Raw genomic sequence first — 19,060 nt, forward strand, 5'->3', positions numbered from 1 at the left:
GGGTCGAGTGGTCACTCTGGCATATGCACAGATATATAATAATCCTCGGATATCACCGGACGGATCCGTTCCCGACTGGACGGATCCAGAACCGAAGCAATAAGCTGCTGTGCGACACGGTGAGAATGAAATTCAATTGAGTTGATGTTGCTTTATCATACAATCCCGTGATGTAATCAGCAAAATGGTGCCATTGAGGGATGGAGAAGACAAAAAAAATTAATGAGGATTACCCACAAATCCACTGTGCACTCGGCTTGCCAAGGTGATTATATGTGGCCCTCAAATTACTAAAGCAAACAGGCAAACAAAACCAAACGGGGGTCTCAGACGGCCATCAGTGTGTGTGTTTAAGGCAGATGTGTGACGCGGGACGCTGATGGGTGCAAGAGTTTCCTGCTGCGCTGGAGATGCTGGTAGTTTTGCTGTCGGCCCCTGAGAGACGCCTACTCGCTTTAGTCCTGAGAGACACTTACTTACTGTGTTTAGTTAATGAGCAAATCTCATGAAAACAGCTCAAATCAAGAGAAAACTATATAAAATGATGTTTTGCATGAAGATAATCATGCTTACTTGCTTTATGACATTTATTTCATGACAATTAAGCACATATTCCTTCATTAATTATGCATTATTATGCATTATGTAATAATGATGGCAATAAATTATATATATATATATATATATATATATATAAATTTTAATATATTAATTATATAATAATATATTAATAAATTAATAAATATATATTTTGTTAATGTGGGGAAAATAATGATTATTTAAATTGCTAATAATAATAATAATAATAAATAATAAGCGTTCAAATTAAATTAATCATATTTCATGGTAAATTCAAGAGAAAACAATATAAAAGTCTTGCATGAGGATAATGAAGCTTTTTTGCATTTTGACATTTATTTAATGACAATAAAGCACATATTTAAGCACTACGCAAAAAAACAATTTATAATAATAATACATTATTTAAATTGTAAATAATAATAATAATACATGTTATTGTTACTGTGGGAAAAATAATGCATTATTTAAATTCTAAATAATAATAAAAATATTAATAAAAATAATAACTGCAACAAAACAACAATAAAAGCTTCTTCAAATGAATTAAACAAATTAAATAATAATAATAAAATTAATAATAATAAATAACAATAAAACAACAATAAAAGCTTCTTCAAATCAATTTAACAAATTAAATAATAATAATAATAATTTTATTGTAAATGTAAAATAATTTGTTATTTAAATTACAAATAATAATAATAATAATAATAATAAATAAACAACAACAACAATAAAAGCTTTAAATATTAAGTAATTAAGTAATAATAATAATAATAATATATAATTAAAGAAGTGATTATTATAAAGGAACTGATAATTGATAATTGAATTGATAAAGCTCATGCTGATTTAAATCAAATAATCCCGGTATCAGAGTAGTTCATGTGATCCACTCAATGTGCAAAAGCTCAACAGCGAACGCATCTGCAGCTTCCTGACGGTAAGAGAGGAGCTGAACTGCAGTACATCTGGACCAAAGCAATGGGATGGTTACCAGGAAACAAGAGAATGAAGCAGACAGATATTGGGTTACCTAAAGTGATTTTCCACTCCATCCATTTACAGTGTAAAGTGCCGGGCATCGTGGGTGAAAGCCGAACAGAGTCACATGTGAACTCAAGGCAGCATTTCAGATCAGTATAAGCATGAGCGCTTGTGATTGAGAGCAAATAAAGGTGCAGGTGATCACCGAAACTCTCACGGCGGTCGAGAGCTGCACGAAATAAACAAGAGTCCTACACATTCACTCCTCGCCTTCATTTATAACATACTCTGGTAGATTTTATTTTTTATAATTTCCATATTCATGTTAAATTTTCTTGTGCATTTTTATTAGTTTTCTTTTCTCCTAATTAAGTAAAATAAAACATTATTTTATATAATTAACATTATATATATATATATATCTATCTGTGCTTCCCACACATAGACTTTACTTGGGCGGGCCGCCCACGTATAATAACGGCCGCCCAAGTATATTTGGAGACACATTGTTGCTTTTATTATTTTTATTCTCTTATACTTTTATATCCACGCAAGATAATGAAACCATCCGCGATCGATAAACTAGTCGTTTCGTACCTGCTCGTTATGTGTGCGTCAGAACTAACATTCAAACGGGCGCTGCATTTTGCGAAGGCACAAGGGGGCACTGTTGCGCGTTCTACAAGCTCATGCGACAGCGCTTCAGACTACTTCAAAGTGATTCTCAATCAATGAAAAGCGCAGATTTATGCCAAGCAATTGCTAATGAACTCAAGTTGATGAATTATTATAATGTCTACTTCATGGTCTTTATATAAAATGCTTTAGACGATTGTAAGAATCTGAAGGATCAGCCTGCAATAGTATGACATTTCAAAATAAGAGTCCCGGTGTATTTCGGGCTTGTTTATAATTAAAAGTCACACGCGAAGTTTTTTCTTTTTCTTTTGGGCATTATTGGTATTTTGGTTACACAATAAATTGTATTTAATTTGATTTCCATTTAATTCATAGTAAATTATTGTACAGAAAAGAAAAGACTAAGAACATTATTTGACACATATATTATTCATTTTATAAATTTTACTAGTAAAATCTGTGTCCCATTCACTGAGAGAGACACTGTATGACAGCAAGGAGAACATAGGAAAATGTGAACCATTTAAATGCTGTAATTTTGCATAATTTACAATGCATAATAATGCATAATAGTAGTATGTAATTAATTGTAATATGTTATTTAATTAAAATTAATTCCGATAAATAAAAATACTGTTAAAAATCACACATTGTTTGTTTGTCACATGTAGTAGACCATTTTTGTGACGTGGGTAATAGGATTTTTCGCCGAAAGTATATTTCAAACCTGTGGGAAGCACTGTATATATATATATATATATATATATATTTCAAAATGCGGGGTATTGCAATCAAGTTTGAATGCACGCTCACGTTTTACTTTCGCTTTCGATATCGCGTGTACTCTGTGAATAGGGAGCGGCGGTGCTAAGAGCGAATTCTACAAGATAAGACGTTTATCAGACGTTTTTAAGGTCTGTTGTGCAATGAATCCTCCTCCGCCATGGTCTCGTCAGTCATCTCGATCTGTAGAGACCAATCAGACGCCGTTTTACAGCTAGAGCGTGCTTGGCTTGGTTCGATCACTCAGATTGACAGGTCTTGATTTACCGTGCGCCATAGAATAGGCGCTCATCAACCAGTACCTTTATTGTGGCGTTTACACATTTATTACATTTAACTTCACATATTTCATGCATTTCATTCTTTTACGGTTCTGGCTTTAGTTAGCACTAATAGCCTGGTCTGCAGTCAGTGAAATAATCGTTCAGGTCTCCTTCCTCTCGTCTAACGGCCGATGTGCAGGACTGATGCTGTGAGCTCGATGGCTCCTCTAATAGCTGCAGTTCGTGTGGGCGTCTGAAGTGTAATTACGTGCTATACATAGAGCTGAAGATCAGCGAATCCATATGGAGCTCAACACACGTGTCGTATCTATAAAAGCACACAAACACACACACACACACTCCAGGATTTATCACACGGGGGAGACGTGTCTCTTTGGGTTGGGTTTTGTCAGCCCACCGCTCACTGTCTATTTCTCGCTCCCACACAGACGCACATTATTGTCTGATTGTCAGTGAGACGTTCAGAACGATAATTGGCACATTTATTAACGGAAGGAAATTGCATGTCAGTCACCAGAAAGTGTTTCTATCTATCTTTCTTGGAAAAGGTACATAGAAATGAGAGAAAAGAAGAGTTTTTCTAGGGTGGTCTGAAGTGATCAGTGAGATTTTTTTTAATATATATATATATATATATATATATATATATATATATATAGAAAGTCTCACCAAGGCTGCATTTATTAAATCAAAAATACAGTGAAATATTAAAACAATGAGTATGGCGTTAAACAGACGAAGTCCATTCAAACCTGCACTTGTGGTTAAGGAAGGACGGGCGCATAAAGCAGACACCAGCCGGTGCACCGCTGACTCTGATTAGCAGCTACTCCTGCGCTCATATTCATGAAGGAAATTAATACAAGTGGTCATTATACAAATAGGCAGAAGCATTAGGAGCCAATTATTGTTTGTGGCTCCATCAAGAGAAGCTGACATCAATTTAATTTGAAGCAGCTGTGTGAGTGAGTGTGTGTGTGTGTGATGGTTAGATGTCTCTATGTGATTGAACGCGGCTTGAGGATGAAGGAAAAACCTGCATTAATATTTAATGGAGCGCAGTAATTGCTTTAAATGACGGCTGCATTTAAATAATCTTCAGTCTGATCAGAACAGGAAGACTTTGGCAGATGAAGCGCCATGTTTACCTTCGACTGGCCCTCGATTCTCTTCATACAAACTGGACTTGTCGGTTGTTGGAAACTAGTCCTAATCTGTGCTTAATACAAACCAGAGGTTTAGAAACCAGCAGCTGCTACGATTCAAGATGAAAGACTTCCATAAAACAAAAGAAATAAAAACACTGCTGTTTCTCTTTTATAATCCTCAGATTCAGAGGCACAAATGCAAATGCGGCTGTGAATCTCCCGCGCTGCGTTTCTGAATTATTTACATGCCAAAGATATTATTACGTTAATTGGGAACAATTTCACAAAAAAACAACCTTGTTTGAGTCGTGAGCAGCTCAGATCTGTTCCCTGGCAAAATAATAATAATACAACAACAATAATAAAACAACACATACAGAAATCAGCAGAGTTATTATTATTTCATGTGGGAGAGCCGACAGGACGCTTAAGCCAAATGACTCGTCTTTGAATGAATTCTAGGCACTGAGAAAATACAGTCCACACTCTTAGAATACAGCTTCAGTGGAGTTCTATATAGAAATTCTAGGATTCTTGACTCGATTTTAAAGGACCCTTCAGTGGGGTTCTATATAGGAACTCTAGGATTCTTGACTCGATTTTAAAGAACCCTTCAGTGGGGTTCTATATAGAACTCTAGGGTTCTTGACTCGATTTTAAAGAACCCTTCAGTGGTGTTCTATATAGAACTCTAGGATTCTTGACTCGATTTTAAAGAACCCTCCAGTGGGGTTCTATATAGAACTCTAGGGTTTTTGACTTTTTAAAGACTCGTGGGGTTCTATTAGAACTTAGGGTTCTTGACTCGATTTTAAAGAACTCTTCAGTGGGGTTCTATATAACTCTAGGGTTCTTGACTCTAGACACTTCAGATTCTTGACTCTAGGATTCTTGACTTTTAAAGACACTTCAGTGGAGTTCTATATAGAACTCTAGGATTCTTGACTCGATTTTAAAGAACCCTTCAGTGGGGTTCTATATAGAACTCTAGGGTTCTTGACTCGATTTTAAAGAACCCTTCAGTGGGGTTCTATATAGAACTCTAGGGTTCTTGACTCGATTTTAAAGAACTCTTCAGTGGTGTTCTATATAGAACTCTAGGATTCTTGACTCGATTTTAAAGAACCCTTCAGTGGGGTTCTATATAGAACTCTAGGGTTCTTGACTCGATTTTAAAGAACCCTCCAGTGGGGTTCTATATAGAACTCTAGGATTCTTGACTCGATTTTAAAGAACCCTTCAGTGGGGTTCTATATAGAACTCTAGGGTTCTTGACTCGATTTTAAAGAACCCTTCAGTGGGGTTCTATATAGAACTCTATGGATTCTTGACTCGATTTTAAAGAACCCTTCAGTGGGGTTCTATATAGAACTCTAGGGTTCTTGACTCGATTTTAAAGAACCCTTCCAGTGGGGTTCTATATAGAACTCTAGGGTTCTTGACTCGATTTTAAAGAACCCTTCAGTGGGGTTCTATATAGAACTTCTAGGGTTCTTGACTCGATTTTAAAGAACGCTTCAGTGGGGTTCTATATGGAACTCTAGGGTTCTTGACTCGATTTTAAAGAACCCTTCAGTGGGGTTCTATATAGAACTCTAGGGTTCTTGACTCGATTTTAAAGACACTTCAGTGGGGTTCTATATAGAACTCTAGGATTCTTGACTCGATTTTAAAGAACCCTTCAGTGGGGTTCTATATGGAACTCTAGGGTTCTTGACTCGATTTTAAAGACACTTCAGTGGGGTTCTATATAGAACTCTAGGATTCTTGACTCGATTTTAAAGAACGCCTTCAGTGGGGTTCTATATGGAAACTCTAGGGTTCTTGACTCGATTTTAAAGAACCCTTTATGTCAAAAAGGTTCTATAAAAGGAGAAATACATTAAATGGTTGCATAATACTTTCATTTTTAATGGATAATTTACATTTTTCTAGTGATAAAGTATATCTACAAGCTGATTAATTCATTAAATTTAATTAAAATTAAAACTGAATTAAAACAAAATTAATGATTCAGTAATTAAGTATTAATTAAAAACGTAATTAATTAAGCATCTAAATAGAACCTTTTCTTTTCACAGTGGGAAACGCAAAAATTACAGTATGCAAAAGCCAAATCACAGTCAGGGTGGGTGAAAACACACACACACACACACACACACACACACAGAAACAGTGAGCATGCGTGTGCCGAGGTGATTAATAGCGGCGGCAGGTAACGCATCATCCTCTCAGGATGTCCCGCACACATGCACAGATGTCCTAATTAACGCTGAAGGTCGAGGGCGCTGCATGACTCGTCTCTAGATCTCACCTGGGTTTGTTTACCTGCCCTGACTCTCATAACAGTGCAAACACGCCATCAGCTGCACAACACAGAGCTTCACAATATCTGCACTGCTCTGATTTGGCTGCTATTAGAAACTTCAAATAATTCAAATAATTTTCTGGCGTGTCCTGAGAGCTGAACACTGAAATGGCAAAGCCGCTCTTGCTGTGTGCAAACACAGAAAACGAGAAACAAAGGGAAAGCGTGAGATGAGATGAACCGCAGGAGACGACTCCCAGTCGAAGACGCTTTTGCAGCAGTTTTCTGTGATTCTCAGAAGTGCAGCATCAGCGCAGCAAACATCACGTTATCATTACCCCAACATCTCATCTGCTCAAGTCAACAGAGCAAAGGAGAATACAGAAGTTATGAAAGATTCGATCAATCTGAGGCATAAACACTGTATATGCAGAGGGAAAAATATGGAAATGTGTGCCAAATCAATATGAATACATATTAATAGCTGAGAATCTGCCAGAAAGCACAGTAGTGTTTGTCCAATGGATGCAGAAACTAGTCCAGGACATTAAACCGGTTCAAACCGGCTCCGACTGACGGACTGACCTCATTCTAGACTGGCTGTTTCTCCATTCGGCTCTTTTACGTCTCAAGATGAATTTCACTGCTAATCGATCTGATTTTACATCAATGAGCAGGTAAATAAATCCACGTGATCTTCATCAGGACTCACTGTGAGATGTTTATAAACCCATGGAAATGTTCCAGCGATGCGTCTTCACAGGGTTTGTGTCGTGGGTTCATTAATATTGCATATTGTTTATAATGAATGCACTAGTTTTCCCTTCAGATGTGCACTATAACAAACCCCAAAACTGAGGCTAATTAGATAGTGAAGAGCTAAAGAGTCACAGACAAACGTCTCAAAAATATTTACCTTCCCACAGGAGCGATGACGTCTCAATCTCGAACTCTGCTTTCAAAAGCCTGTAATCTCAAAACTTTTCTCATTAAATTATCTTGCATGTAAATTACTGAGCCAATTGTGAGCAATATCATTCTCCTCTGGTTTCTCTTTTGCTCTCTCTGATTGATGGGTTTGTTTACGCCCAAGGTCAAAGGTCACGGACCGCATGCATCTCTGTCTCTGCGTTCTGTTCGGTCTCTCTGGAGACGCTTAAATGAAATAAAACGACCGCCATGTCCAGCAGCCACAGCGTGTTCAGACTCGCCCACACGCAACATTCTCAAGCACAAGACAAAAACACTTACAGCGAACTCCTGGTCATATTTAGAAATCATAATATTCTCAAAATACTCTGATTCTTCAGATGCTTTTGGTCAAGAGAAAACACAAAGAACAAAAAAGTAAATAAATAAATAAATAGTCCCGCTCTTTACACATGTATTGTCACTATTGGGTGGAAATCTCATATGTCCAAAAACTGTACTTTTCATGGAAATGGAAAAAACACTGTATTTTTAAAAATAATTAAACACTGCAATGTCAAAGTTGACATGTTGATGGCTTTATATACGGTCAGACACCTGCATGTGTCATTATATTTTTGACATTTGACCAAAATCAAGCTCAAATGGAGTTACGAGTTTTTTTTTACTGTTAAATTCAGTCCGTGTTTTGTCCGTCATTAGAGCGAAGTGCATTGCATCACGTTTTCATCAACGCACAGGTCATAAAGTTTACTGTAGCTACAGTATGTGGGAGCTCATTTGGTCATAATCTCATGTTATTATTAATGAATTATTATGTAAAGGCTATTTATGACACTATTGGCAAACGCAAGACTAAATACACTCTTCTAAAATAGTGTTTCTTGAGTAAAGAAAACAGAGCACTCATTTATTTACTCTTGCATTGCAGACAAGCAAAGATGTTCCAAACCGTGTGCAGCACTTCATTCACGATAGAGGTGGGCGGAGTTATGAGGTTTGACTGACAGTTTGAGTATCCAATGGAGTTACGAGACTCAGTTACACGCTCTTTTTAATACTTTTCATTGGTTAAATATTTGCAAAACCCTCAGACAGACATAAAGGGTGACCATTAGTAATGATTTATGAAAAAAAAGATGAAATAAGGATATATGGGGTTTCAGTTAATTAATTAATTAAAAGAAAACAATGAAATAAATAAATAAAGTGTTAAATGATAAAATAAACATGAATATAATTTTATATATATATTAGTGCTGTCAAATCGATTAATCACATCTATCATATATATATATATACACAGTATATATGATTTTTATATGATTTTTTATATGATATTTAAATGAATTTCATTACACGCTCTTAAAAATAAAGGTTCCAGTGCTGCCAATGAACCATTTTAGGTTCATCAAATGACCATGTTTTTCTTTCTGTAAAGAACATTTTAATAATTTAAAGGACCTTTTCCCACTATAAATAACCTTTTGTGCAATGGAAAGATTTCATGGATGTTAAAGGATCTTCATGGGAACCTTCAGGGCTGAAAAGAGCAACATGAACATTCTGCTAAACATCTCCATTCCTGTTCCACAGAGGAGAGTCAGTCACAGGGTTTGGACCGGATCAATGGTGAGTAACTGACGGCAGTATTTTCATTTTTGGCTGAAGCGTCTCTTTAAAAGCCACTAGAAGTGAAGCACAATGGACGAGGACCCCAGCCGAGCCGGCCTTCATATCCTCTGAAGATAGTTTCAAATCCTCTCGCATCTCCCTGGAAGAGTCTTTTCTCAAAGCACCGTGGGCCTTCGCCATGTGGCGCTGCGTGACTCGGCAGGACCCCGGCTTACCCAGCCGCTGCCTGAATGAAAACGCTGCTGTCATGGCGACGGTCTCAGCGGCTCTCGGGCGTACGGTCACCTCTGAACCCCGTCTTTATCTGAGCGCACTGACAAGTGCTTTTGAGAGTCCAGAGAAAAGAAAAGAAGAGATGAAAACACAGAGCTCTTTCACTACACTGATTTAAGGCCATTTTATGGGCTGGCCAAGAAAAAGAGGGTCAAGAAAAAGACTGTCACCCGCTTGTGTGCAAGACCCTTTGGTGAAGGAAAGAAAGAAAGAAAAGAGAAACGAATAATGACGTCTTTACAACACGTCCTGATTTTATGCTGCACTAGAGCTGGACCATATATAGAAGTACTTATTAAACATACTGTGATCATTGGATATTATAGATATTGTCTCATGATTAAATAAATAAATGTTATATTACTAATATTTATTTATCCTGTTTTTACTATGAACTAAAATCAGACAACATATTAAATAACTACTAAAATACTATGAATATTGGATTCAATATATATTATATTATCAAACATTATACAAATAATTATGATATTCGTTATTTATTTCATATTTATTAAATAATTATGAAATCAATAAATAATGAATATTATTTTATAAACAAAAATACATTTGTTTATATATATATATATATATATATATAAATTAATATTTTATAAATAAAATAAACCATGAATATTCATATTAATTATAATATATATTATAATTATATATAAATAATGATATAAATAAAAAGAATATTATTTAAAAAATAAAAAATGAATATTAATTATAATATTATATATATTTATTTATATATATATATATATATATATATATATATATATATATATATATATATATGTAAATGACATAATAAAATAATAAACATTTTATAAATAAAATATAAAGAATATTATATATATATATATATATATATATATATATATATAATAACATATATTATTTATATTATAATTAATATTCATTGACAGTGTCATGAACTAGAATGGATGATATAATAAATAAATATTATATATGTATTGTAAATATCAATATAAATTATAAAGTAAATATTATATAATTAAATATCATTATAAATATTATATTATAAATAAAAATGATAATTCTTAAAATATTTTTCCCTAAATTTTGTGAAAAACAGTGTAAAACATTTTGTGATGATTTTTAATCCCATTATATTTTGCATCTTGCATGAATCTACTTGGACACAACAGCTCTCGAGTCAAAATGAAGGTTTCTCCCACTAAAAAAAGTAAATACATAAATATTAAGACATATGGATTAATACTGTTAGTTAAATCACCCAGCTCAGACACCTGACTAAGCAAATGCGACGTCTATTTCAGTGATATATAAGTCAAATTAGTGATTTTTTCCCCCGTTTCCATACATGATTTAGTGCATTAGTAATGCACAGAGAACGGAAACATATGCGAGTAACTCAAAGGCGTCTCAGCTCAGTCACATGACATGATTCATCCGAATTACCCAACTGCTCTGCTATTCTCCAGACCACTCGCAGTATTTCAGATTCCTCCAGCCGGAGCTCGACTCTTAACGCGCGCCAAGACAAATGTCTGCAGCATGTTTGCTTTGCGTGAGCTTGCGACTGCTGGCACGATCCGCAGCGCTTCAGATACGACGGCTCCACCGGGCCGGGCTTTGCGAGGGTTCGAGGCGAGTCATAAAGGCTGAGGATTCATCTGTCGAGAACAGAAGCCGCCACAGACGTGGACTTCCTGAAACAGAGTTTATAACTTTCCAACTTCTGCTGCCGCCGCCGTCCAACTGGCCTCTGCGTTTATAGCTCTCTCTAGCACAGGATTACTTTGCTTCCACACAAACTCAAGTGCAAAAACAAGCCCCATTTCAGATGCTATCGTCATTTTAATAATAATTATGTGCATTTTATTGATTACATTTAGGAATAACATCCACTCGAGTCTGTTCAGTCATTGCAATAATGCACAGCTCAAACTCATAATGCAAAAAGACAAATCTACAGACGCTAATCTCAGATTATCAGGCCTGTAATTACAATCGTTCTCCATTTTCAGGCAATATATTTATCACTAATCCTTCTGCGGTGAAGAAAGAAGCGCCGTCGCCGAAGAAAAGATGTATAACGTGCCGTGGTTAAATATGCAATCATTTGTGGACGAGAAAACAAACAAGCGCTCGAAATAACTAACACAAGTATCCGAGCAACTCGGGACGACAATAGGCGATTACATTACAGCCTAATCCAGGTGCATAATCAGATTGTTTTTCCTTTTGTGGGGAGCGGATGACAAACCCGGCGGATCAAACAAACCGCTCGTCGCATTGACTCTGAACTCTGCGTCGCTCTGACTTCCATCTGCTGCGGGGAGATAGCGCACGCCTGCCCGATTAATGGAGGAATCACGGTGTGTTTTCATTCATGCACACAAACAGCTTCACTGTGTACTGAAAATGCCTGTGTCACCCAAGATGTTTATGTCTTTCTGTCTTCAGTTGAAAAGGAAAACATATTTCTCCATATAGTGGACTTCACTGGGGTTCAACGGGTTGAAGGTCCAAATGTCAGTTTCAAAGAGCTCTACATGATCCCAGACGAGGAATAAGAGTCTTATCTAGAGAAACCATCGCTCATTTTCTAAAAAAAATAAAATTATATACTTTTTAACCACAAATGCTCATCTTGCACTGCTCTGTGATGCTCCACGCATGACGTAATCATGTTGGAAAGGTCATGCCAGTGTTTACAAATCAAACATGCAAAGACTAAGTCAAAAAAAGGTAAAATGATGTCAGACGATTTTGAAGTTGAAGGAGAAAATGAGATGTTTTTCCGCGGTACTTCCACCTACGTCACGCGTGACCTTTCCAACATGATTACGTCATGCGTGGAGCATCACAGAGCAGTGCAAGACGAGCATTTGTGGTTAAAAAGTATATAATGTTTATTTTTTTAGAAAATGTCAGATGATTTCTCTAGATGAGACTCTTATTCCTCGTCTGGGATCATGTAGAGCTCTTTGAAGCTGCACTGAAACTGACATTTGGACCCGTTGAACCCCAGTGAAGTCCACTATATGGAGAAAAATCCTGGAATGTTTTCCTCAAAAACCTTCATTTTCTTTATTCAGAAATTGAATAAAGTTATCAAACACTTTACAGTCTTCACTGCATAAATTGTAAATTACATACAGATAATTCCTTATTAAAGCTACAATTTTTTCTGTTATCTTTGTTCTTTGATAAACATCATCACAGCAACTTGTTTATTAGGCTGCTGTCACTTTAAGAGCTTCCGCTGCCAAACATGATGTTTGAGAACTCTTTAAGTTCATTTGAGACGTTATTTAACTCATTTAACTCATCCTGCTCTTCTCAGGATACTCGAAAATACGACCATTTTGTCATAATTCTGTGTGTTATTGTTTGTATTGTGTGAATAAGAGCGTGATCATATAATGTAACATAGCCAAATTATGACACAAAAATAGATGCTGTGTTAACTGCGTTAAACATTTTAATGCAATTAAGCTGAAAAAATATATCACATGCGTTAAAGGTGCAGTATGTAATAATTTTGTCCGCTAGAGGTCGCTAGAGGCCTATTCAAAACAAAGGTGTAGCTTGATGACGCCAAGTTTGAGTGCGGAATCTTGGGACATGTGGTCTCCACCTCAACGGCCGGTACAAAAGAATAGGGATTGGACTCGGGAAGAAATCATGTTCATGGATGTGATTATTAACGTTACTGTAGTATGAAGCAGAGCAGGAGCGAGTGTTGTGGAGCTGAACGAGGAGCTGGAGCGATTGATCAACACACGCCTCACGAGCAGCGGGACTTTTATTATGACACAGTCGCCGGCGCCGCTTCTGCTTTTCCGGTCATGAGTATGAGGTAACGCAGCTCTGTTTATCATATTAGATACATTTGAGAGTGTTGAAAATGATGTTATAACGTTACTCTGTGTGTTCACTCGGCGGCTGCTGTGAGACACTGTTACACACTGCACTAAGAGAGATCGATTTTACAATATCATATTAAATGCTGGATGGCTTGTGTGGATAAATGGCATGAAATTAATTTTAAAACGTATTGTATGATGGAGAAAATGCTGTATTACTGTTACTAAAAATAAAGCTGCATCTGATTATGCTATGTTAGCTACTTCACAAAACAGTGTTTTTCTCTGAGGCATGGTAAAGCATGAGACTCGCAAAAATCAAGAAAATTAGATTTAAGCAATAAGACTAAACGTGTTGAGCTATATAACAATAATTAGTTTTCTGTCTATAAATATATCAAAACAGTTGTCCCTTGCCTATTAAAACATGTAATATATTAAAGTGTCTTTGGTGTTTCCATGGTTTCTACAAAATTAAACCGGAAATCAAGGGTAACGCGGATATGACGCCACTGACGGGCGACTCCTCACACGTCCCGGAGCCTTGGTTAAAATTGCAATTTTCTCACGATTTACAAATATTGTAAGCACTCAAGTGAACAAAATGTATAACACTGGCCTAGTGGTTTTTGGATATTTTACTGCAAAAATCGTACATATTGCACCTTTAACGCGCTAATTTTGACAGCACTAATATATAGATATATAAGACCTGTGTTTCTGGCCTAAGCAAAAGAAACAGACAGGAAGGAGACAGACAGACGGTGACGTTTGTGCCTCCACTTTAAAGCACAGTTAATCAGTGTAATGGATGTGTTTCTTTACTCTGGCGGTGAGGTAAGCGTGAGCGTCGTCTGGCTGTCAGTCGTGGAGCCGAACACACCTGACGTTCACTGAGACTGATGCGCACTGACGGCAGGAACTGCTGCGCTCGCCCAGACTCAAACACAACAAACAAACACCTCCCATAATGCACCTCTCCAAACTGCCTACCTCTCACAACGCTTCTGAAGAGAGCACGACAGCGACCGCCCACTTCTCTCGTTCTGGAAAAGTTTTTAACATTCATTCACTCCACAGGGATTTAATAAACTCTTCAGAAAAGAGCCAAACGAACCCGATCTGAGATGAATCACAACGTTATTAAAAGAAAAAATCATGCCGTGAATGATGTATGCAAATCATGAATGATAGTACAATATAAAACTACTAAGTTTATTGCAAAACATTCTGATATACACAGAAATTGATACTTTTATTCATCGAGGACGCATTAAACTGATCAAAAGTGACATTTATAATGTTACAAAAGATTCTATTTCAAACAAATTCTGTCCTTTTGAACTTTCTATTCATCAAAGAATCCTGAAAAATGAAATGTATGACGGTCTTCACAAAAATATGAGCAGTTTTCAACATTGATAATAATCATAAATGTTTCTTGAGTGTCAAATCATCGTATTAGAATGATTTCTGAAGGATCATGTGACACTGAAGACTGGAGTAATGATGCTGAAAATTCAGCTTTGATCACAGGAATAAATTACACTTTACTATATATTCACATAGAAAACAGTTCTTTTAAATTAAAATAATATTTCACTATTTTTACTGTATTTTTAATCAAATAAATGCAGTCTTGGTGAGCAGAAGAGACTCTTTTGAAAACATCTTACCGACCCTAAACTTTTGAATGCAAGTGTATATAATTTTATAAAAGCTTTTTCACCAGATTTCCACGTGTTTCTGCAATAAAACGTTCTCTGAGAAGAAAGATAAAATCCCTCTTGTGTCTCTACAGAAGCAAATATCATCACTGAACGACTTCAGAAGTAATTCTGCATCTGTGTCTGAAGTTTTAGATGTTATCGTCTCTGAATGTGATTTGCACTGTTCAAACACTGATACTTCAGCAACTTCTTAATCACAAAATGGACTGAAATAAATTGAATTGTGTTATTTTATTTGCACATACATTCACCATCCTCTCTCTCTCTCTCTCTCTCTGGATGTAATTACCCAGAAGGCCGGTTGGTTATTTTACGCTGCAAATGTGCAGGATGTCATTAACAGCAGACCTGCGGCTGACGGTGTGCCGTTCACGGCCCTGCGGCGTCCTATTTACGCTCTCCAAGAGAGAAGGAGCTCTTATTGCATTGCGTGATCCATGTAATTTCATTCCTGACTTGTTATTCTTCTCATTATGTGCCTGAATCCTTCCTCCGCAGTGCTGCACGCTCCGAACAACACAGAGAGAGACGGAGACGAGCTTTGATCCGAGCGATGCGATACGATGCACATCACGATAAAGTCACGACCGGTTCGACATTTATACATGCGTGTTTTTATGAAGCATAAAGAGGCACGCTGAAATGACTGAAATTAGATTTGTACACTGAACAAATGTATTTCAATAAATTACAAAGTAACACTGAATTAAACATGACATTTTGAAGAAGAACGAGTGAAATTGTATTGTACGTTCAGCAACACTTTACATTAAGATCTGGTTTGTTGACATTATTGAACGCATTAACTGCATTTGTTTGTTAATGTTAGTAAAAATGTTTGTTCACAGTGTATTTACTAATAATACACTCTAAAAATGCTGGGGTAAAAACAACCCAAGTTGAGTTGGAAATGGACAAAGCCAGCAAATTGGGTCACTTTAACCCAGTGAATTGGGTCATTTTAACCCAGCGATTAGGTTGTTTTAACCCAGCGTTTGGGTCGTTTTAACCCAGTGATTGGGTGGTTTTAACCCAGAGAATTGGGTCATTTTAACCCAGCGATTAGGTTGTTTTAACCCAGCGTTTGGGTCGTTTTAACCCAGCGAATTGGGTCGTTTTAACCTAGTGATTGGTTCGTTTTAACCCAGTGAATTGGGTCATTTTAACCCAGCGATTGGGTTGTTTTAACCCAGCGTTTGGTTCGTTTTAACCCAGTGAATTGGGTCATTTTAACCCAGCGATTGGGTTGTTTTAACCCAGCGTTTGGGTCGTTTTAACCCAGAGAATTGGGTCGTTTTAACCCAGTGAATTGGGTCATTTTAACCCAGCGATTAGGTTGTTTTAACCCAGCATTTGGGTCGTTTTAACCCAGAGAATTGGGTCATTTTAACCCAGTGATTGGTTCGTCTTAACCCAGAGAATTGGGTCGTTTTAACCCAGCGAATTGGTTCATTTTAACCCAGCAATTGGGTTGTTTAAACCCAGAGAATTGGGTCATTTTAACCCAGTGACTCGGTTGTTTTAACCCAGTGAATTGGGTCATTTTAACCGAGCAACTGGGTTGTTTTAACTCAGAGAATTGGGTCATTTTAACCCAGCGATTAGGTTGTTTTAACCCAGTGAATTGGTTCATTTTAACCCAGCAATTGGGTTGTTTTAACCCAGAGAATTGGGTCATTTTAACCCAGTGACTCGGTTGTTTTAACCCAGTGAATTGGGTCATTTTAACCCAGCGATTGGGTCGTTTTAACCCAGAGAATTGGGTCATTTTAACCCAGCGATTAGGTTGTTTTAACCCAGAGAATTGGGTCATTTTAACCCAGTGACTCGGTTGTTTTAACCCAGTGAATTGGGTCATTTTAACCGAGCAACTGGGTTGTTTTAACCCAGAGAATTGGGTCATTTTAACCCAGCGAATTGGTTAATTTTAACCCAGCAATTGGGTTGTTTTAACCCAGAGAATTGGGTCATTTTAACCCAGCGAATTGGTTAATTTTAACCCAGCGATTAGGTTGTTTTAACCCAGAGAATTGGGTCATTTTAACCCAGTGACTCGGTTGTTTTAACCCAGTGAATTGGGTCATTTTAACCCAGCGATTGGGTCGTTTTAACCCAGAGAATTGGGTCATTTTAACCCAGCGAATTGGTTAATTTTAACCCAGCAATTGGGTTGTTTTAACCCAGAGAATTGGGTCATTTTAACCCAGTGACTCGGTTGTTTTAACCCAGTGAATTGGGTCATTTTAACCGAGCAACTGGGTTGTTTTAACTCAGAGAATTGGGTCATTTTAACCCAGCGATTAGGTTGTTTTAACCCAGTGAATTGGTTCATTTTAACCCAGCAATTGGGTTGTTTTAACCCAGAGAATTGGGTCATTTTAACCCAGTGACTCGGTTGTATTAACCCAGTGAATTGGGTCATTTTAACCCAGCGATTGGGTCGTTTTAACCCAGAGAATTGGGTCATTTTAACCCAGCGATTAGGTTGTTTTAACCCAGTGAATTGGTTCATTTTAACCCAGCAATTGGGTTGTTTTAACCCAGAGAATTGGGTCATTTTAACCCAGTGACTCGGTTGTTTTAACCCAGTGAATTGGGTCATTTTAACCCAGCGATTGGGTCGTTTTAACCCAGAGAATTGGGTCATTTTAACCCAGCGATTAGGTTGTTTTAACCCAGTGAATTGGTTCATTTTAACCCAGCAATTGGGTTGTTTTAACCCAGAGAATTGGGTCATTTTAACCCAGTGACTCGGTTGTTTTAACCCAGTGAATTGGGTCATTTTAACCCAGCGATTGGGTCGTTTTAACCCAGAGAATTGGGTCATTTTAACCCAGCGACTGGGTTGTTTTAACTCAGTGAATGGGTTGAATGTTTGCCCAACCTGCTGGGTAGTTTTATTTAACTCAACTATTGTTTAAAAATTACTGTATTGCTTGCTTAAAATGAACCCAAAATTAACATTTATTAATAAGTTAAATGAACAATAATTAAACAAACATTTATTAAATTGCTTATTAATAAATGTTCACCTTTTGATTATTATTGTTGCCTCTAGTAATTATGTGTCTAATTTTTAATTTCAAACCCATTTTGTGTTCATTTTATGTCAGCCATACAGTAATTTTTAAACAATAGTTGAGTTAAATAAAACTGCCCATCATGTTGGTCAAACATTTAACCCAACCGCTGGGTTAAAACAACCAGTTCGCTGGGTTTGTCCATTTTCAACCCAACTTAGGTTGTTTTTAGCCCAGCATTTGTTGGAGTGTAATATAGTTGTAACAGATGAACCTCTTTGTGAAGTGTTATTATATTTTCTTGTACATTTACAACTTTGAAAAAACGTTTTTACAGTGTAGACAAATATAAACTCACAAAAACTAAGAGTGAGTGAAATGTGCTGCACTCATCCATATCAATACAAGGATCTAAAGTAATAGTCGATGCATATTGATGTATGACAGCATCAGCTCAGATCTAATCATGTTAGAGTTGAAAAACATAATGGCACAAACAAATGATGAAAGAAAGAAAATAACTTCAGCAAACTATGCCAAGTGAAACGAAGCGGGCGCCATCTGTGATGTACAATTTTCCCAGACACAAATTGCTTTTAATGCGAGAGCGGGATCGTTGTGCTGCCAAAGAGGGCTGTTGTGTGCTGATCCAGGGCCGTCCTCTTTTAAAAGAAGAAATTGTTCCCTGAGTTTGTGGGATTGGCGGGAAACGGCTCCCTTCTGATTGCGGCCCATTTGTTCTGTCAGCATTTCCACCTGCAATAAAGTCGTCCGACTTCTGGTCGCTTAACTGGCCTTTTCCAGGTCAAGCGCAGCTCCTTTCAGAGCCGAATCAAAGGAAACGCTCTCCGCCGAGCTCCAGCGCCAATCAACACGCT

The 19,060-nt window shown here is 36.9% G+C and overlaps 1 protein-coding gene across 3 annotated transcripts in view; it reads right to left on the minus strand.

Moving 5' to 3' along the window:
• unc5cb (unc-5 netrin receptor Cb) overlaps positions 1-19,060 on the minus strand; it is a 218,723-nt gene that overhangs the window by 49,715 nt on the left and 149,948 nt on the right. The window lies entirely within an intron of this gene.

The sequence above is a fragment of the Megalobrama amblycephala genome, linkage group LG2, assembly GCF_018812025.1.
Source record: "Megalobrama amblycephala isolate DHTTF-2021 linkage group LG2, ASM1881202v1, whole genome shotgun sequence".
NCBI lineage: Eukaryota > Metazoa > Chordata > Actinopteri > Cypriniformes > Xenocyprididae > Megalobrama > Megalobrama amblycephala.